At 38.2% G+C, this 21,883-nt stretch overlaps 1 long non-coding RNA gene across 1 annotated transcript in view; it reads right to left on the bottom strand.

Moving 5' to 3' along the window:
- Positions 1-2,432: 2,432 nt before the first annotated feature.
- The window catches only part of LOC116994354, a 108,611-nt gene continuing 89,160 nt past the window's right edge, over positions 2,433-21,883 (bottom strand). Inside the window, exons 2-3 of the long non-coding RNA XR_004417471.1 lie at positions 3,796-3,886; positions 2,433-2,989 (exon numbers count right to left, since the gene is read on the bottom strand). This is a non-coding gene — a long non-coding RNA (uncharacterized LOC116994354). The remainder of the gene's footprint in view (positions 2,990-3,795; positions 3,887-21,883) is intronic.

Below are 21,883 nucleotides of genomic sequence, written 5' to 3'. Positions count from 1 at the left end.
CCGTGATTTTGATAGCAGCACTAGAAGGTTAGTGTCTGTATTGTCACTTCAGGTCTGCATCTGTGCTGACAACCCCTGAGCAAAAACCTGTGGAATTGGCCAAACAGCATTTTGTCTTGTCATGCAGACTCACTGCCTGCTTTCTCTGTTCCCAGACCTGTTTGCTCTATGTGCTCCACAAAGTCATTATATGACAATTGCTTGTGTAGATCAACAGTCTGCTTGGCTCTGTCAGCCTGTCTTTGTCATGTCTCTGCTCACAGGCTGTCTCTCTATCAGGCTTTTCTAATTCAGAGCAAAACTGATCTCCAGTGGTCTCATCTCCATCTCTCTTCTAAGCTCAGGGCTGCCTTCATGTCTCTTCTTGCACAGGAAACTTGCAGTTATTCAAACTGGAAAAGCTGGCATTGTACAGCATTTGTAACAAGCACAAAGCATGGATGAGAGACGTCTATCCGCTTCCACGTGGGCAGAAAGGACAATGGAAGATGAAGAGCAAATAGTTCTTTCTCACCGTATTCTACCAAGCAGAATTGTGGCCTTCATTTCTGATAGATGGAAATTAAAGACTAAAATGATAGTTGTTAAAATCTGAGAGAATACATGACTAAAGGACTTATACTTAATGAAATGTGGGCTGAAAATGAGAACTATCAGTAGTTTAGCTGAGGAATGATGTCAGTGGAAGAATAGAAGCATGAAACTGGGTGGGCAGTGGTGAGAATACAGGAAAGAGACACACCCTAAAGGGAAATAATTAATGAACAACTTTTTGGCTACAATTTTGGCTAAATCTATTTTATTTTCTCCAGCTATTTTAAGGATCCCATATAGTTGGAGTACGACTTATGCAGAAACAGTTTCAATATTTCCTTGAGATTTTGCAAGTGATTTTGAAAACTTCCAAAAATTAGATAGACTAGAATATCAGGTTCTAGATACAGACAGGATTTCCAAGTTTTCTGGTGTTTGGTTTTTTAAGCCCCCAAGATTTTTATAGGTTTTGGGTCAGGTCTTCAAGATGGTCTACTACCATGTTCAATCTTTTTTGAAAATCTGTCCATAAACCAATGTGGAAGAAGAGACTGGGAAGCGGGGAAGGTCCAGATCTACACACAACATCAAATGCATGTTGTTAATTTTCTTTGTCGATATGACACTTGAGAAGTTTCTGACTTCTGGATCACTTCAGAATAGCTTTTGGCCCACAACAGTAAAATAGTAGAGAAGTCACTCTGTAGGAAGTTATAAACCTTTCTGTAATACATTATACACAGATGTATCTCCCACTCAATTTCTTTCATTTACTGGCTGTTATGTAGGACAAATGTTTCTTGTGCAAAAGATAATTTTAAAACCAAAAGGAGAATTGTTTACTTACAATGGTCTGCAAAAGCACAGGAAGGGCTCATTGTTTTTAGGAAGAGGGTAGCAGCAAATAAAGATGTCACAGATATAAAAATAAACCTATGCAAGACTGGATACCAAGTAAATAGCCAGAATAAACTCTTTCTTAGGCATTCATAGTCAAATTATGCCATGTATGTTAGTCCCCTTTTCCTCACTTGGAATCAAAGCAAAATTCAAAATGTCAAAGTAGAATTACTTTTGAGGGCCTAATTCAAGGCCACCCTATGACAACGGATCTGTTTTTGTGCTTCTAGCATAGATGCTTATGCTATCTTATTTCTACAACCCAGTACTACTTTCTTCTTGGACACCTAATATAAAGCAAAGAGAGTTGAGTAACTTCTGTAACACCAAAATCCCCAAATGTGTGATTGGTCAGAAGAGTATAAATACAACCAGCTGTGCACATCACATACATTTTCTGTGCCTGATTCAGTGAGGGAAATCCCAGCAAACTTGCTGGAGTTCTGCGTGGGTGGGTTCTGCACAATCTCATTGGGCCTTATCTGAAGTCAAGGTTTGCTAGTGGTAAAATTAGGTAAGAATAGTGACACATAGATATAGGGCAGCACAGAGAAACAAGATGTGAAAATGCAGTTAATTCCTCTTATGAGGCTGTTCTGGCAGAATGCAACCATGCAGACAAAACCTGCTTGTAAGGCATCTAAAGCCATGATTTTCAACTTTCTTTGGTGAGCAGTAAAAATCCTGATATGGAGTGGAGCCCTATATCATAAGGTGATTAACTTTTCCTAGTAATCTTTAGGCTCCTGCAGACCAGGGATAATGCTTCAGATTACAGAGGAAAGAAATTTTTTAAGCAGAGACATTTATTTTCTGTATTTTTGCAACCTACTCCACAGAGCATCAATTCACTGGCCCTTCCATATGGTCACTCACAAGATAAAAACAAGCCTTCCTGAAATAAAGCAGGGGCAATTTGCACAATAGCAATTTTTTCTAAATTTTTTATTTTCCTCAGAGAATTGTCTTGTCTTGCAAGAGAATAACAGAGAGATGTGTAAGTCAAGTAGATCTTGTACATTCTCATGAAATTCTCTTCTCCTGCCTCACCTTACGGACAAAATTGCCCATTGGCCTCACAGTGGGTTTGTGTCATGCCATTTCTTTAGAAACTTTAAGAATGTGGATGCCACAGGAGAGAAGCAGAAGCAGATCCTGAAAAGTGGATTTCTCTGCAGATTGCTGCTGTTGGATGAAGTATTGAGGGTGCAAGAACCACAGCATTGTAGTTGTCAGCTCAGTTTTCTCAGGGGTTAAAATCTCCGTCTTGTAGCATGGCAGGGTAAATCCTCAATAACCTGGGCAGTCTTCTAAGGTAGCCCCTTGTGAGAGTAGTTGATGGCTTCAATGTACAACAGTCTTTGTAGTACATCTGGACCTGCTCTGGCCCCTCTGTGGTCATGAAATTCTCTGTTGGATCATCTAGGTATCTTCTGAAAGCCTTTTAATGGATTTCATATAGGAAAGACAATGTGGAGGTATTTATTTAATGAAGCAGCCATGTTCCATTAGGGTTTTTTTTTCTGTGTGGTAGATTGTTCTCACATGAAAAAACCTGAAAATATTAAAAGATAATTGGTAATTTCACATGTTCCTCAAATAGCCTAGCCAGAAATTCACTAGAATTTTTTACAGAATTTCTGGGGCTGGGAGAATACCCAAAATATTTATTCCATTTGAAATGCATGAAAAATAATTAACTGAACTATAAAGAAAATATACATCTCATTTAAATGACGCATCTTTTATCTATACCACTGTTTTCAGTTTTATATATATGCTTGGTGAGAGATGAAACTGCAATGTACTGTCACAAAAGGCTTATAGAATACCATATTTTTGTATTTGTACAGATTTGTCATAAAGCCAGCAGGTTCAGGCACAGCTGCTGATGGGGAGAGGCAAGGCAGAGCAAGGGAGGGAAGGAATTGTGGTGGTTGAAGCTGGGGAAGGAGGAAGGATTGTGACAGTCTGGAAAGGCAAGGGCAAGTGAGAAGGCAGTGACAGAGGCTTTAGTAGGAGAAGGAAGGAGATGGAGGAGGACTGAGAAAGGGGTGTAATAATTTGTGAGGGATGTCAGGAAATGAAGCAAGAACAGATGGGAGAATGCAAATGAGAGAGAGAAGACAGCAGCACCTCTCAGGCTCAGCTGCAAAGAGGTTGAAAGTGACACCTATGTTTAATATAATCCTCTGTTTGACTCTGGCTTTGAGAGCAGGGATATCTGGAATGTGGGTTATGGAATGATTTGGAGAGTGTCTTTCTACGTGGCAATTGCCATCTCTTGTGTAGCAGCTGGTTTGAGCCCTGCAGCCCAGACAGAATGAGCTATGCAAATAGATGAGAAATGAAAGAACTTACTCCTCCTCTCTATCTGTCTCACACCCTCTCTGGATCATCTTGCTGAAGTACTGGCATCCTGTTGGGGGCTTCAGCATCTTGCCAAGAATACCTAGGAAGCAGAAGGGCATTGGAATCATAAATCTGAAAGTCTTGCAAAGCAAATCCTGTGGTGATATATATAAAAATCTATATTCCACAGAGAGCTCTATAAACTAAAATCCACCATTTTGTTTCCTGCTAGAGAAAGTACAAATGGCTTAAAAAATTCTGGAGAAAGGACATAGTTATTTATAAAGTTCTGTGAGATAAGGCCTAGTGAATCCTATTGACTTCACCACCATCTCTTTCCACTGTATCTTTTTCATAGGTAGTTTTTGTATCGATTGGAGCCACAGTAAAGTGTGTATACAGTTACCTTTTTTAGAATGTTGTTATAGTTTAATTCTTGTAGTGGAAAACTTACAGATCACTGAGGCTGATTTCAGTACAGTCAAAACTGTCTTTCTGTGCAAAGAGCTGGGCACTTTGTTATCTTTCACTAAAAGGTTGTAGTTCTTTGGCACTGGTGTCAAAATTTGCATGAAGTATAGTGTCTTAAAATACTCAATATGCCTGTTCCTCAAATTACTGTAAAAGAAATACTGTGCTTGCTCAAAGTGATTATGCAAAAGTGAATCTTGCCCTGTTTTGAACTTTGAGTCAAAAGACATAAATATTTTGAAAGGAGCTATTGGCTTACAAATGTGACTCCAGCTGAGACTTTAAACATCAAAGAGACGTGTTGATGGAAATCAGTAAGAATTTATAAAGCCATATGACTTGGAACATATCAGCCAGAGATGAAAAAGAGACTGAAGTCCTGTGATCGTTATTTTTCCATAGTAGGTTGCATTTTCCTGGGGATGTTCAATTGCTATTAATGCCAAAACAATACCATAAATGCTCAGCTTCATATCTGTATAATATCAAATTATGCTCAGGCAGACGTGACTCATCGACAATTTCTTTCCTTATTATATAAGGTTCAGAAAAGACCATTCATCCCATTTCACTCTTCACCAGAATTTCTGAGGTGCTGCAGTTACTAGGCATTGGAATAACCCTTGTTGGGACAGCAAGGTTGGGCAAAATAGATCAGGATGGGATACCTGCATGTAAATAAGCACACTATGTTAGAAGTGTTGGAGAAAGTTAGTACATTCTTTCTCTTGCTGAGGAGAAGCAGGGGAAGAAATGCAGTGTGCAAGGAGCAGTTTCATGGGGAGACAAAATTCGGCCTTTCACTGGATTGAAGTAGCAGCAGCCCACTGTGTCCCCTTTCTGGGGAAAGAACGTCTCACACTGTCATTATTTTATGTTCTGTATGTGCTTAAAAAAGATTTAAGATTTTTTTTTGTTTAGAGTGGAAAATCTCTACCCCATGTTTGTTCTACATGATTTATGAAAATTTTACCTTTTACTGACAAAAAAGCAAATGTAGAAAAACTGTACATCATATTCTGATTGCATTTATTGGTGACTGCATGAAAGGAGAGGCAGCAGAAAAAGAAACTCCTTTTTCCTGCCACATAATGTTTGTTCCACCTGTAATTGAGCTTGGCAGTCAGTGGTTCTATAACATATTTTTAGGCTTTTAAGGTCAATCATTCCTCACATTAATTGACAAAAGAGCTTCCTTTTTTCCAGGATAAAAGGATTGTATCCTTTTATCTTTTGCCTTAAAAATTGCCAGGCCTGGCCCTTTTATTGGGCATGGCTGATTCTGCAATGCAGCCATTCCAGTGGTGTCAGCATCAGCCTTCTCAAATCACAGAAATGCATCACGTTAGGAAACCTATGGTGGGCCTCAATCTGATTTCTTCACTGAGGAAATCTGTAAGTAACCAAGCTGGTTAATGTGCCCACGTGCCACTGTAGTATTTTCTGTTCAATTTCTTGTTAACTCCATCTTTTCTTTCAGAAGTAGAGGCAGGCATCTATACAGTCTTCTTCACTAGCCTTGACCTGAATTTTCAAGAAAGGGCAAACAAACAGAATGTTTTTCAAATATTAAAAGTGATCATTAGCTTTTTAACCTAACAAAAAGCTCCCAAAATCTACCTCTAGTATTTCAGGGAGAAAAAAAATTTCGAAGCCTATACTTGTAAATAAAAGAATACATATGTAAATTAGTATTCAAGAAAACATAGGGGTTTTTTTTCACTTACATTTCATATGTTTTGAAATGAAAATATTTCAGCTTCTTGACAGACTTTCTTCCAGCTGTCAGAAAAAGCTCCTAATTTAGGTCAAATGTGTAGATTGCCCAAATGTTCATCTCACGTTGTCAACCTCCTTCTTCGGTTCTGAAGGTAGAGTGAAAACGCACCCTCATTTTCTAAATCTTTTTATATAATTTGGAAACCTAGTGCATCCCAGTGGATTATTGCAAGGAAACCATTTGGATCACATAGTGAAATTACAAGGGAACAGAAAGCTATACTCTACCTACTCCTATATAGGAATGATGAAACTGTAGGCATACTGAGTGAATGCCTTAGCATTCACTGCTAATCCAAAGAGTTAATTGGCAAAAAATCTACTACTCAAATTAGACTTCAAAATTATTTACATTGTCTGGCTCTGATATTAACCATGGTTACTGATAAGATAAATTGGCGTAATATTCTTCATGATTATATTTGTTGATTGTGGCTTGAATGAACCTGAGAGGGGTTATCCAGTGTGCTTCAGCTTCTGAGTTGTGCTGAAAGCTAAACCCTGAAAGTCTAAAAGGCAGACCTAGTACAAGAGATCTGCCTCCATTTTAGATCTTATTTCTATTACTTCCCCTTTAACTCTTTTCCATATTTAGATTTTGCCTCAGCATGCCAGCAGCTATATATTGGACAAGGATACAGAGTCAGAAAGATACTTTGAGCACAGCACTCCCACGCCAGCACTCCACAAGAATGTCTCTGGATGAGGTTTCTGTGCAGCAAACATAGTCTGATCTTGTAGAAATGGATGTTTCTGTGCTTCTTGTATATTACTGAAGGCAGCACCAGAGCCACCACAGTCATGTGATACATATTCACTTTATAATTACAAATTTGTCTTTCCCTCACCTTGCAGTAAGGCTTCATTTTTCTGGTCATGGGAAAAGAAAAGTTCCTTATGAGAGATGATGCTATGATTTCTGAAGCTAGTTTTTTTCCTGGCATCCAACAAATTCTGCATGCAAAAGAATTCAGATTTGGAAAAGTTAGCCAGAAAAGTTTTAAAATAGTGTTTTGTAAGCATAGATTAAAAGGAACCCAGGAAATTAATGAATCTGCTGCACTCCCTGTCTCTCTGACACCTGAGAGACTTCACACTGTGTGCTTCCTTCTAATATTATTTATATTCCTTTAAAATAGTTCTCCTATTTGCATTAATTCCTGCCTTTGGCAGTTATTTAATTTTCTTTAGTCTTCATTACTTTCAGTGAAAATGGAAGAAAGAGTATTTGTTAATGCTTCTTCCTCCTTCTTTGTTCTAATATTTCGGTCAGCCCTTTTCATCTGGGAACTGAAAGATAAAAAGATTACATAATTTTAATCTGGGAGTGTTCTCCATCTGACAATTTTTTACTCTGAATATTTTTCTTCCTGTGCCTTGTGTTTTAGTTATCATATTACACTTTTGCTCTTTTAGCTAATGTTTGCAGTTTGTTATTCATTTTTACCAGCACTGCTAGGACTCAGGTTTTTATTTTTACAGGTGGAAAGAATAACTTTCAGGAGAAAAAGTCTTATTCAAAGTGCTTGTTAGTTTTTCTCTCTTTTTCCCTCTTTCTCACATAATTTTGTTTGATTGGAGAATTGATTTTTAGCTCTCTGTCTGAGAATTCCTTGCTTTCTTTCCTCTACCTTGACATTTACACAGATCTGAAACTGAGTTTTGGCTATTGCTCAAGCTATTCCCTGTGATTTCCTTCCTGTCTCTGTTTCTTGCTTTTGTTTTGTAAAAGGAAACCTTAGTTGGTGTGTGTACAAACACCTCTCTTTCTGTAATCTTTGGAAATGCCCATTCCCATTTCTTTAGCTAAGATGTCCTGTAGTACGTGCCTAATGGAGAGTACCACCTCATTTTCATCCAACACCTTTAGTATTTTCTTTTATTGCTGTAAGCTTGGGTATGGAGGTTTTAAAATAAAATCCCAGTGCACTATTTCTTAGGCTGCATCGTGCTCAGTTTTTGTCTTGTTCCCTCTATGTCACAGTCTGTGAGAAGCCATCTACTAAAGACTATACCTGCTGAGTGTAGTTAAAATGCTAACTCAAGTCACCTAGCTACAGCTTCAAAACTGGGATCATACAGAGTTCCCAACCCTTTTGTTTAAGGAAACAATTCTACCTTATTTTCTCTTTGCTATATATGCTGAACCTCCTAGCCATGGGAATTTGGATTCCCCCTAAAGAATATGCTAGTTGGTTCCCTTATCCTTCATTGGTGTTTTCTCTATTTACATGCAAGGACAATGCAAACGTCCAGTGGTTTGTTTTATGCTGGGTTAAAAAGAAAAGGAAGAAGAGAACATAATCATGTTTCTCTGAATTAGAATAATATCCTCCCCAGCTATCCCCGGTAGGAAATACTTTCGTAGTTCCCTATTTCAAGTCTTCTGTTAACCCTTTAATTTGACTGTGCATTTTTTCATCTGTACAGTATTTTTTCCTTCCATTCACCAGTTCTTAACTTTAACAAATGGATTTCTTTTGTCCTGCAGTATTTTTCCCCTTTCACCTCAGTGACCTGTACCAACTCTGGTTCTCTCAATTTTACACCTCCTTTATACAAAATTAATGCATTTCAAGTAAAGTTACTTCATCTTCTGGTCTGGCTCTATCCACCTGTTTAAAGTCTTTTATGTGAGACAGCACCTGGTGGCCTCAAACCCAGCCAAGTAATCTGTGTGATGAGGGTCAGTGGGGAGAGGCTCCTACTTTTTCTTGCCTCATTAGCACAGCACAGTGAAGAGAGGTCATGTCATATCCTGGTTGAATTTTAATGCTGTTAAAAAATTAAACTCAGGATACACCTAAGAATCCAGCTAGCTAGCAGTTACTGGTGAAATGGTGATTTTCCATCCAATTTGAGTCGGCTCTCCTGCTCAGGTCTTCATACTGAAGGCAGTTTAGCTCCACAAAGAACTGAAACAAACTTTGTTTCCGTCAACAGAGAATGAGCTCTGGTGAAAGGTAAGTTCTAGCTAACATAATTTCCTTTTGCATCTAATTTAGCTGCTGAGAGGACCTGTCTCTGCACAACAGTTCTCTGCTGTTTGCTGTTTTCTAAATACAGTGCTGTTTATTTTTGTTTCAATTAATAGCGTAGCACTGCCATTACAGTGCATTTACATTCCCAAATACTGGTTTATAAACTGTGTTGAACTGTTGTCACTTAATATTTCACTGCTCATTAAATCTGAAACATGCTTACACATGTGTAAGCGTGTTTCCAATGCCTCCAAATAGATTCATGGGTTTATTTGTGTACTGAGGGTAAGACACAGTGTGGTAGGCTGAAAATGTAGGTCTTTGTAAGTACAGCAATGATTTATGAGTTCTCACACATGGGAATGTAAGAAGTGAAAGGATTTGAGTTTTACTCTTGCAACAAAATGTCCTTTTGTGTTCAGTTGTTTGTTTCCTTGTAATAACCCCATAGTAGGCATGTCAAGCATCTTGTGAAAATGCCTCAAAATACAGACACGGTTTGGTTTCTCTCTTGTGGTGTGTGTCTGCATGCTCCATTGATTCTTCAGAGTTGAAAGTGCTGTTTTAATTATGGTTTGGTTCAGGTCACAAGTGACTTGAGAGACATCCATTTAGACCTCTTGTCCTTGGTAATGAAAACATCACTATAGGCATTAGCAAATGGTAATAACTTTAAATCCTCCTCTGTTCAAGCTACATAAATTTTTGCACTTATTCCTAGTATTTTTGGTAGCTCAGTGGTAATAATGTGATTGCTGACAATTTATTGACCAGACAGAGCAAGATAACAAGTTTCTAAGATAAACACATCCAACCCCAACCTTTCTATGATTCCTGAGTATCATTGCCGCTTATTGGCATTTCAAGCACCAGTGGACCACAAATGTAATTACTGGTGGTGTGTGGACCACAGTTTTAGTAAGAAGGAAGGTGGAAGGATGAATGGAGAAAGGATCAGGAATTCAGTCCTTGATTTTTGCAGTTTTTTACAGCTGGGTATCTGTTTAGTTGTGATCTTCCTCGGCTTGGCATTTTTACTTAAGTACAAGGAAAAGAATAAAAAGGACTGCTCTATAATTACATTGGAATGAGTGAAGAGAAATGTAAATTTTTTCTGGTAAAGAGAGTATTTTAATAATCTTACTTTTTAATTTTAAAAAACTTCAGGAATTTCATTACAAAGTGTTTTAAATGACAATAAAAGGGAAATGGCTCTACTCAGAGTATTCTGCTGTGAAAGTAGGGACAAAATATTTTCAAGAACTTTCTTTCCAACCACAAACTCCTGTTCACTCTTTTTCTTGGATCTCTGCATGTCAAGCATGTGACCTTTGTAGCTGAGCATCAATGTGCAGCTACACTGTTTTTGAACAATTTATTTGACTTCAGGCTATAGTACTCATAAGCCAAGACTTGCCAGCTCTGCCTAGTTGGGAACTCTGATTTCAAATTCAAAGGTCCTGTGTACATACAAACATCCCCCAGCTTGGAAAATACATGCACTAGTATAGCTGACTTTGTGCAAGTTTGCTCAATGGTTTTATGTGCAATTGAACCTCAGCAGTGGTCTTGAATTTTGGTGTCAAACATATTTGTACCACAGTAACTTGTCGGAATACTTGGTGGAAAAAATCAGTGCTCACTTGCTTTATTGAGAATAAATCTGTATGTTCTTTCACATTGCAGTATAATTTGTTTGGATTTAAATAGCAACATTTTTTTCTTGATGTTAAGATAAATTATGTGCTCTTTGATAAAACAGTTACACTGGAGATATGTGCTCTTTTCTCATACCAAGAATTTTCATGTGATTTTGTTTATGTTTAGTATTGCGCTGTATGGACATAAACACAGTGTTCCAATTTAGTCTAAACAATTGGGGCCTTCATTTATGAAGAACTGTGAGAAAGTCAGACAAGAGAGGTTCAAGGGAAAGTGCATAAAATCAGCCCTGGAATCTCACAGCATATCTAAACTTGTCAGTAATTAAATTCAGAAACTGCTGGAATCCTTTAGAAGTTGAGTAGCTGGGGGAATATTTAATTTTTCTCCCTTAGTGGATTGATTACTATGGTATTTCTGTTACATGTGAAGAAATCAGCCCCTATGTGATCCAGCCAAAATGCTCCAAGGCTTCTTTGGAAACAAACTTTTAGTCTTGTTAATATGTGGTTTAAAAGATAGTGAGAGAGAGAGAGACTATATGAGGGCATGATGTTCAGGTTTTGGCATTGTGAAGGGAAAATCAGGTATCTGAATTTCTCCTTGCAGGGCAATGGCAAGGAAACCTTAGTTGCTAAACACTTCAGTTACGCTCACAAGAGGTTTAGCCTATCTTTCTCATTTGGACTCGAGGTAGAATGAAGGAAAGAGCCAAATATCACTTAGCAAGAGAAGACAAAAGTCAAAAACAGAAAGTTGCTACCACAGGTGAACTCTCATCTAAATGTAACTGGAAAGCAACTTGTGTTCCTCATCTGAGCTAGCAGCAGCAGTTTTTCCTGAGCCCAGACACGTCTTACTTCTGATCTGTAGTAATGCCTGAAGGAGAGCGAGGTTTACAAATACAAACCTTTGTTTTTCCTTTTGTGTAATTTACCATAATTACATACATAACTCCATTTCAGAAAGCTTTACCTGAAATCTCTTTATGGTTTTGATAGGATTCTAGTGGAATTAATTCTGGTGATACAAGGTATTAAAATAAAGCCTATTCTGAACTTTGTCTTTTTCTCTTATTCTCTTCCTAATTGTCACTCTTCTTCTTCTCTTTCTTGAACACAAAATAAATTTTTTAGGGAAACGGAAACTATTTGTTCATGTCTATTTTTAACTTCTAATTTTTATCATATATGCAGATCTGACTTCACAGAATTAATACTTTATCTTGTCTGTAAAGGAAAATTCTTCTTGAACTCTAGACTCCCTGGCTGAATGCCGGCAACATGTTTTATGAAGGTATGAAAAATACTAATGATAACAGACAATGAAACAAATGAGCAAAAGTGATGGGGAAAGCAAGAAATGTGAAATATCAGCATTAAAATATATGTGCACAAAGCAGGTATTTTGCATAAAAGCCCTTTTTTTAAAAAAAAATTTGGCACTATTTTGTGGGATTCCTAGTTTGAAAACGAGAGGTTTTGGGAGACAGTATTGAAAGCCTTCTACTATTTCCATCATACTATGGATGATAGAACTATACAAATTTCAGACTGTAAAATTTTAAGAGCTAAAGCCAAAAGTCCTCGCAATTGTAATTGTTGCAGCTCTTAGAGCTTTCTTGCTTATCGGTCAATGTTTAATGTTCTACTTTTAAAACCTTGGTTCCTGGATTCAGCTGACTAAATGAGTTAAGATCCCATGATCTTAGCAAAAAAGAAAATTCAAATCTGCATAAGCATAGAAAAAATAAAATAAATGGACTCCACAGGTATGCAAATCAGAAGGAAGGATCCAACGTTTTGAGAATTTTAGTATTTTAAAATGTAATGTATTATTTTATTTAGTGGAATATGCACTGCCATGAACCAAACAAATAAGAAAATGTCAGCTGAGGGTTTTTTCTTCTTTCCCTCTTTTTCTTCTTGGCTTTCAATGTACTTTTACACTTGTGTTCAGAGCCAGAGCTTTGCAATTTTGCTACCCTACTAGAGCAGGCAGTTCCAGTTATTTCTCACAGTGCTGGAGGAAGTAATGCACAGGAATGAGGAACATTATTCTAAAAGCATTGCAAAGAAAAAGAGAACAGACTGTATTTAGCCTTCTTTCCACTTTTCCTCCATACTAACTTTGGACACAAGTCTTCTACCATAAAGGGCTTTATATATTTTAGCTGCCAATTCCAAAAGGAAATGCTGTATTATGCAATGAATGGAATTTCACAGTAGATACCTTTACATAAATGAAGCTCTTCTGAATTGTGACACTATGCCAGCAGTTACTTTTTCTCTCAAAGATGAAAGTTTCCTGACTGTTCAGATTCCTCACATTTTGTTGTTGAGTTCTTCTGATCCAGGGTAGATATTAACAGGTGATAGTGATCAAACTTCTGCACTGCTGCTCTGCGTTGGGGTACAGTAGGGGCCGTGGGCTATGGGCAGGGCACGGCAGGTACCCCCAGGCTGCAGGGGCTGTGCACCTGGCTGGCTGCAGATCCACCCTGCCCAGCAAGCCAAGCAGAGAAGGGCTGGGACACCTGTGGGCCAGTGGTCACCAGGTGAAGCCATGGTGACAAGACAGGTCCTGGGGTGCAGTGGGCTGTCAGCCTGTGGGCCAGGAGCAGGAACTCTGACCAGTGGGATACATGGTCAGGTGCAGGCATGGCCATAACACAGCTGCAACATAGCTCAGGGAGAGGCGAAGGGCAACAGCACAGCTAAAAGCAGTTCCCGGGGGAGGAGAGGCAGAGTCTGCCGGAGCTGCTTCTAGTTTTCTTTACAGCAGCTTTCAAAGTCAGCAGCTGTGCTCTCTCTAAGCTGGTCCTGAGCCCAGCAGTCAAAGCCTCAGGAGTAGGGGATGAGCTTTAAACTCTGTCACTGCCTGCTTGCCTGGTGCCATAGAAACATTGTCCAGATCTAACAAAATACCTGTAGCAGGTCAGACCAAAGTTGTGTCTAGCTTCATTTGCTATATCCACTGATAGATATTTACTGCTAAGAATGTAAGGATAGGACAAGCATGTAGTGGTGTTTCTCCAGGGACTTGTGTGATCTTCCCTTGACCTCATAGAAAATTCTAATATTGCCAGAGTTCATTAATTTGTTCAACCTATTCTATCATAAATCCAATTTTCTAACATCCTTGCTTCAGTCCTAGAGTATTATATATCTCAAAATCCCTCTCCTCTCCTGTTGGTCTCCAAAGATATTTTTTTGGCTGGTGCTGGTCTCTGGAGAGACCTCTTAGACAAATCTGTTTATTATCAACTTCCAGGTTGTCTGACCAAGTGGCAAGGGGAAAGGCACTTTCCCCTCTTGAATATCCTGAAAAAGACATGAGCTAGATGTGGTTTCTGGACAGATAGTAATTCTTGAGAATTTCCCTTGTATGAACTTGACTAATATTCTCTGCAAGACAGGTAAACTCTGAGTCTACAAACTGTTCTGTCCAGGGATTCCAATAGTTAACAGCACCTAAGTGAAGCACTGTCTCCGTCTTGAAGTGTGCTCCTTCAGTGTTTTCAATGACATTTAGTACTTCAGTTAAAAGAAAATATGAATGGTTGATCTCTATGTTTCTTCATCCGGATGCCTATGGTTTTAGAGACCCTTATCTTAATTCCCCAGGATTCCCTCTGAGCCAGATGAGAGTCTTACTCTACTAAGTCATCACCACTATTGAAGCCCTTTCAGATTTCTAATTATCTTTTTCATGCATTTATTCTCGTTCTACTGTGTCCTTTTTAAAATGCACAGACAGAATTACAGAGCATAATATGTAGGGAACCTTGATTCCTTACAGTGGAATGATTTGTTCTCAATTTTGTTCTTAGTAATCAGCTCAGAGCCCATGATTTTGTATACAAATTTAGGATTTTTCTTGCCCTTGTACATTTATTTACATTCCTTTACATTTATCTCTACTGAACTAAAACTGTATTTTCATTATGCAGTGTGCAAAGCACCTCTGCACTCTTTCACCTCCATTCTCTCCTATTCCTACTCAAACCAGTTCATATCATCAGCAGATATTTTCAACTTGTTGCTCACATCCTTTCTGCTTGATCGTCGTTGTATGGAGCAGCGTCAACATAAGATTTTTCTGTCTTAATGATCTTGTTCTGTTCTATTTTTATTCTGTTTTGTGTTTCCTGACTTTTAATGAGGTATTCACCATGCAATGCCACAACTAATTAGTTTTCTGAAAATGTGCTGAAGGGACACTGTTAAACAGCACACCTCTAGAAAGCCAGGTATTTTACAGCAGGTGAATATACTTGCTGACCATGTGAAGAACTCCCATAAATTTTCTAAGCAGAACCATGTGAAAACTCCTGCTATTTCCCCCAAATATATAATATTTATCCACATATCTACTATTTCTGTTATTTACTATAATTTCTACTAATTTTCCCAGCATAGATATGGCTAGAGTTAGAAGTCTTCAGCTCCCTTGTGAAAATTCTTTTAAAATTGACATCCTGTTTTCTACCTCTCACTCCTCAGATGAAAAAACTATTAGAAGAGAGATTAAAAACTGTCATTTCCACCCCCCAGCAGTTTGCCTGAGTTTCTTTATCATTTTGGGGTTAATATCATCTTAATCCTGGTCATTCATAACTGTTTATTTTTTTATTTGCTCAGTTTAAGCTTCTCCTGTTGTCCCTTACTCAAGATATACCCTCTAACTTGCTTAAAAAAATGGTGATTTCTCCATTTGTTTCTCCAGTCATTTGAAATTTATTTGGGGAGAAATCTTGCCACATGGTAAAAACTGTCTACTTTCTAATTAGATCATGGAAAAAGTCTTTGAAAATTTTCTTCTAGATAATGGTCTGACACTAAATCAGAGAGTGGGTAAAATTGCAATACCAGTTTCTGCTTTATAGTCTTAAATTTTGCATTTAACTCTTCGTGGATCTTATACACAACATAAAACTTGCTGTTGCACTTTATACAATCAGGTAACATGACAGTTCAATAACCCTACTTTTGGCAACTATACTGGAAGACAATAAATTTTCATAACTAATACTCTTATCATGCCTAATACCTCATTACATCATAAGAAGAGCCTGTGATATTGTGTAGTTAGTCAATAACAGTTGTTGACACAAATGTACAGATTAGGAAGTTGTAGAATTGCTAACCAGAAAGGCAGCATTCTACCTCTAAAAATCCCTGGGAAAAGAGCATTATAAAAATGGTAATTTGCCTTAATTTTTTTCTCTAAATCAGTGAGTGGAATTCAGTCATTTTCTGTCTGGAACTTCAAAAAATTATTATTATTATTTTCCCCTTGGCTATCTCAGATCCTCCTGTGGTTGCACAAAAGATCTTTTAACAGGATCCACATCAGAATGGAAATGAAACCACCTTGTGCCTAAGTGTGCTGCTAAATAATGAAAATCGCTGCTCATTCTCTGTTGTCTAGAGATACCCAAACATACCCAGCTCGTGAAGCATCCCATAGAGGTTGATGTTTTCTGTACAGGCAGCAGGGACAGTCATTTCTGGCTCCATTTGTGCACAGCAGGAGGAATTTCTAATTTGCTGATTTTTTTGTTATGGCATAATGCACAACTAGTAACAAGCATACTGGGCTGGGGACTCCCAATCACAGCCATTAATTTCCCACCTTTTGTCCTCATTCTTTTTACTTTTTGATATCTTTTACTGAGGCCAAAATTTTTAAAATTTCCTACATTTTTGGAAACCACGCTTACAGTTGTTGTTTTCTACCATTTTTAATGACCTGGACTTAATTACAAAATCCAAAACAACCACCTCTATCAAAAGGTATGGACAGCAAAATCTTAATGGGTAAAATAGCAACAATCCAGCTGTGAGACTGGATGGATTTGGATCTGATTCTTCCAGCACCTTAAGTTCAATAATACCGAGTGTGTTCTGTTAATAGCTGCAGAAATTGCTGGGTTAGTTTGCTTTGAAGGGAGGCTGATGTCAGATTTTAAAACAGATGTAACAGCAGTCGCAGTGCTTCATTCCTCACATTCCTTGTCATCATAGCCGTCTCCAACCTGGAGGGCTGGCAAGAATACTTAACTGCTGCTCTCATTAGAGCTGGCATGCAGCTGGCAGAGGAAGAGGAAAAAACTGAATTTCTGGTTTGCTTGCTTACTTTGTATCCTCCATCCTCCTGCAGTGTTCTCTCCTAATTTCTCCCTCAGACACATTTTTTTTGCTGTTTCTCTTCTTCATTGAGCTCTTCTATATTTATTGAGATTATCAAATGTTTGGTTATGTTCAGTGCTAACTATGCAAATATATGAAATGGAATATGACTATTTGACACTTGTAAAACTTCCCTGGAAAAGGGTGTCTGCAAGTTTGGACTACTGGTTGACAGTCTGGGTGGTGAAATGCATCGTACCCCATTAGAAGGTAATTGAATTTGCAAAATATATTTTGCAAGTCATATTTGCATTGCATTTAAAGCAATATTTGCAAAATTTATATACCGCAGAAGTAAGATAATTTAAGAAAAAAGAACAAAAAAGTATTTTGAGAACATAGTCTCTATTCAGTTTAGAATTTATCCCAGCACATATATGATATAGTAGATGTTTTAATTATTAATCAGTTGCTGTTTTGCTCCTCATGCCTCAATGCATGAGATGGTGAGGAAGTGGCCATATTTTTTTTCCTTTATCACTAGCCTTCATTGTTCAATGCCCTTTGTTTCTGTACATGCAGAGCTAAGCCTGTTCTGAGTAAACAATTATTAATTTCTGTGTGGGCTCTGCTGCTGATAATGACCTTACTGTGTACTTGACAAATATTATTTGAGTTACTGTCCCACAGCCTTTGGAAGGTCGAGGCATATGATTAATGCTTTTACAGGTAGAGTGTTAAGCCGCAGAACACCAAAAATCTTTTGTGTGCAATCTTTGCGACTGCTCTGAATGCAGCTAGAGTCGGTCAGAGAGTTTCATGGAGGTTGCAGAAACAGTTCCAGGAGAAGGAGGGGTCTGAGGGAGCTTGCTCAGTATCCTGCAGCATGGGAGGGACCTCTGCAGGTGCTGTTAAATGCCCTGCACATCCCCACCCCCAGCAGCATCAAGGCTTAGGCAGACAGAAGTAGGTAAGTATAAATACCCCACTGAGTGCAAAATCTTAAGTTGCTTTATGGCATGGAACTGGTCTCCAAACTAAAGATGTGCCCAATACCTCTCAGGACTGTGTACAGGGTAGACTGGCACAGAGCTGTTTGAGAGGCAGAATACAGAGTCAGAGAGAGAAAACTACAACAGCAACAACAGCAACAAAACCCCCAAGGGAAAACATAAAGGAAAAAAAGGCAGATGCACAGATGGCCAAGCACAGCCTTGGAGCAGTTCCCTGAGAGAGAGGTCCCCTCTGTGAAGAACTTTTTGGCTAAAAGGATTGGAGCTGTGAGCAGGGAGACGATCTCTAGCTCTTTGATTTTTCTGGTGTTGAAGGAAGCAGGATATTGCACATTCCTGTGCTGTATCTGGCCTGCATCAAAGACACCTGACCCCCAAACACACTTCCTTTTGAAGGGGCAGTTTTCAGACTCTTGGTATTGTTTTATTTGGTTGGACTGAGATGTTTAGGTTTGAAAAACTAACATGTTTTAGTCACTCAGTTATGCACAGAGAATACCTAACACTGCTCCATATTGGATTTTCTTAGACTCAACCAACACCCGAAACAGGTTTTGTGTGCAGTTGCACTGATGTTGCTTTCTAGATTTCTTTTTTTGTTTTTTTCACCCGAATTTCACTCATAGAGAAGCATGCTTGCCTGGCAAGGCTAGATCCTCCGGAGATCTATCACAGCTCCTTTCCCATTCACAGTAATAGAAAAAGACTGATTTTTTATTGGTGTGAACAGTCACCAGAGGTGGGAAATCTTCAGAATTTGCAGTTATTGGATTACTACGCAGGTCAGTCACGGCTCTGACTTTCCTCTTTTTTCTAAACTGTGAAGAAAACCTTTAGACAGCTGATTGGTCCATATGGGTCTGGAGGTGTATAGAATTTTCACTTATGGAATTAATTAAAAACTCACCCCATGTTTTTTGCCCTGTTCAAATACACTTGCATACCTCAATTTTCACTTCCTTTATGAGTTTTCATCCTTTTACCCATGAGGCTTGACTATATTGCTTCCCATTCCTCTTTCTTTCTGTCCCTGCAAAGCAGCCTTTGTTGTGCTCTCCTTGGATACCTTGTATGTGCAGTTTGTTTGATTATGGTATTCTTTTGAAGTTTGGTTTGGAACAGAGCGTGCACATGGTCCTTGAAGCTGTGTCAAGCAGGTAATCTGGTTTCTCATTGCCTGATGGTTAGGCAGTTTTACCATTCAAAATCACACCAGCTCTGAGTGTCTCAGGAATCCTTTGTATACCAGGAAAATACAAGTTCTAAAAGGCATGCCCAAGCACATTTGCTCAAATATGTGCTCTTTATCAAGTATGTGTACCCTTTATATCGTAGCCTTTTAGTGAGAGTTATTTACAAAAACAGAAAGCAGCTTCAGTTTATTTACTGGTGGAGTTCGGAATGATGTTGTTTCACTGCAGAAAATATCAGTGTAGTTGCATCTGATTGAGAAATGAAGCCTTTCACTCTGAAAAACTATTTCCCTATGTTTATTCCTAGAAATGAAGCTCTGGCTTAAGAGGAAAAACATCACTTTCAATCTTTAAAAGGTGAAATTGAGATTGATATAATCTTATCTTTGGCTGTTGGGTTATTTGGGCTTTTAGAGTTTGATCCATCTGTAAAATAAGTCCGAATGATTTTTATAGTCTCAGGTGGAAGCTTACATCTGTGTTGCTAAGGGGCCAAACTTCTTATTCCAATTTAGACTATCAATGAAAATTAAAAAGATGCAGAGATGTTAATTTTGAAATGTGACCCATTAGAAAAGATCAGATGTCCATTTGATGGAATGTTGTATTTAATGCTAACAAAAATTTCAGAAATATCTAAACCAGACTTCTTCAATCTACTCAAGTGAAACCTGAGGGTTTCAGGTGAGTTTTTTCCGAGTCTGTGAACAAAATTCAGTGGGGCATACCATTGCAATGTTTTTTTTCAAACAAGAGTGAAAATTCAACTTGAGAGACCTCAAAACAGATTTGTAAGACTGGAATTTATAATCTAGGACACTACATTACATGGATTCTGTTCCACTCCATATTGTAATGTATCATAGTCCCAACAAAATCAATAACACTACCTGACATCATTATTTCTTTCCTATATTCCATTCCCTATATTCAGGTTCTCAGCTATATTTGATTAGTTTTTTACACCAGATGGTGCTGAAGAGGACTTTCTTCTGCTTGAATCAGGAAGGTGAAAAAGGAAATTTCTATCAGAATTTAAAGGACCTCTATTTTCCATCCATAGCTATAGTTATTCACTGATTTGAAATTTGTTTAACTTTTTGGTGAAAGAGAGAACGCAAGTAAAAAGATTAATAATAATCTTAATAATCTTAATAATAATCTGATCCCAATTCAAGCAGTTTGATATATTTATAGTATATCTGTCTATGGATGGCAATATCATGAATGAGAATAACTCACATTTTCTCCTTTAATTTGGACAATCATTTAAGTTATCAGACTGTAATTTTTTTCTACTACTACACACTCTTGAGTAAAAATGGTGTTAAATTTGCTTAATAAATAGATTTGTCATAAGCAATAAAAAGAGGAAATGTTTTAAAATGATTGTTTTTTCTTGTTTTCCTCAGCCTTGAGACTCTGATTATATGATTTCTTCCTACACTACAGCATAACCTTCCTTGTTCATTAAAATTTGAAGTTAGAGCAGTGCAAAATATTGATTTTTTTCTTTTCTTGTGAGTAGGATTCTTCATTTCAATGCAGCTTTAGGGAATTAAATATGGATTTGAAAGAGATGTCCAGCTGCTCATACCATTTGGCAGAAGCTGTCTGAACAGTGAAAGTGGGGGAGAAATGCAGTCATCTCGAGCTGTTCCAGCCTCTTGTTGACTAGACAACTCCATCCATTATGAATCCCCTGGGCCAGATCCTTGTTAAGGTAAATTGGCACTGTTTCCTTAGGCTCATTGCTTCTGTGCCGACTTACACCAGCTGGGCCCTAGATTATATTCTCATTAAGTGGACAAAAGTAGCCAAAGCATGTCTGCAGCACTCGGGATTGAAATACATGTCTGTAAGTAGTCTTGCTATAGCAGCAGCACTAATGTAATGGAGGCCCCCATAGCCTCTGTAGACACACTCTCAGGGGAAAAGCAATGAGGGTAATATATCCACAGCTGTGAACTGTTGTCCATTTGAGCGAGAGGGAAGTAGCTGTGCCAAATGAAGCAGAGGAACTCTGAGCTGTGCTGATGCATCCTGGACTGCTGCACAGCAGTCCCAGTGCCCAAACTATTGTGCTGGACACTCTTTCCTGACAATGCCCTCCCTTACCACTGGATCCAGACCTCAAACAGGGCAATTCCTCTTTTCCCACATGTCCATTGAAGAAATGGTGGAAAGGGGATAATGCTTTCCAAGGTATTACACCTCATGTGAAGTTTTGATGTGCCTCTCCCTTTTCTTCTCAAAACCAGCAAAAGCCAGAAGCACTGAACGGAAGTTGTACTATATATGTGGTCTGAGGAGTTCAGCATTGTGACTTGGATAACATTACCCCTAGAAGGGAGAAAGAGACATTTTTTATACCTGTGTCAAACAAAACACAGTGCTTTTTCATAAAAGATCTCAGATTTACTGCTCTTTTAATGGAGAGCGAAATAAATAGGTTGGCATCTAATCCATATTAAATGCTAATAAGTTCCTAGAAGTTCTAATGCCACCAAGGCTGGCTGTCAACTGAATGCAATCTATCTCCAAGAGTTATAAAGGTGCCTGCTTCTGCAAGATTTAAAGTAAACTCATTGTCTTCACAAGGCTTGCTTCTTCTGTGTCCTGTACATGGTCCATGTAGAGAGGAGTGTGCAGACATGAGTATTTTAGGGCCTTGACACCCCCTTCAACTAGAAAATAGTGATGTTTCTGGACTTGAATATCTGGAAAAAGAGTGGAATCAAGGGGTATGATGTTGCTAACACATGCTGCATTTAGCTTGGGTAATGACAGTATATTCATGCACATATATGAAGGATTCTATTTAACAATAAACTGAAATGAATGAATGCTCTCTTAAAAAAATG

Source organism: Catharus ustulatus, chromosome 1, assembly GCF_009819885.2.
Source record: "Catharus ustulatus isolate bCatUst1 chromosome 1, bCatUst1.pri.v2, whole genome shotgun sequence".
Taxonomy (NCBI): Eukaryota; Metazoa; Chordata; class Aves; order Passeriformes; family Turdidae; genus Catharus; species Catharus ustulatus.
This window is presented reverse-complemented; position numbering and strand designations above follow the sequence as displayed.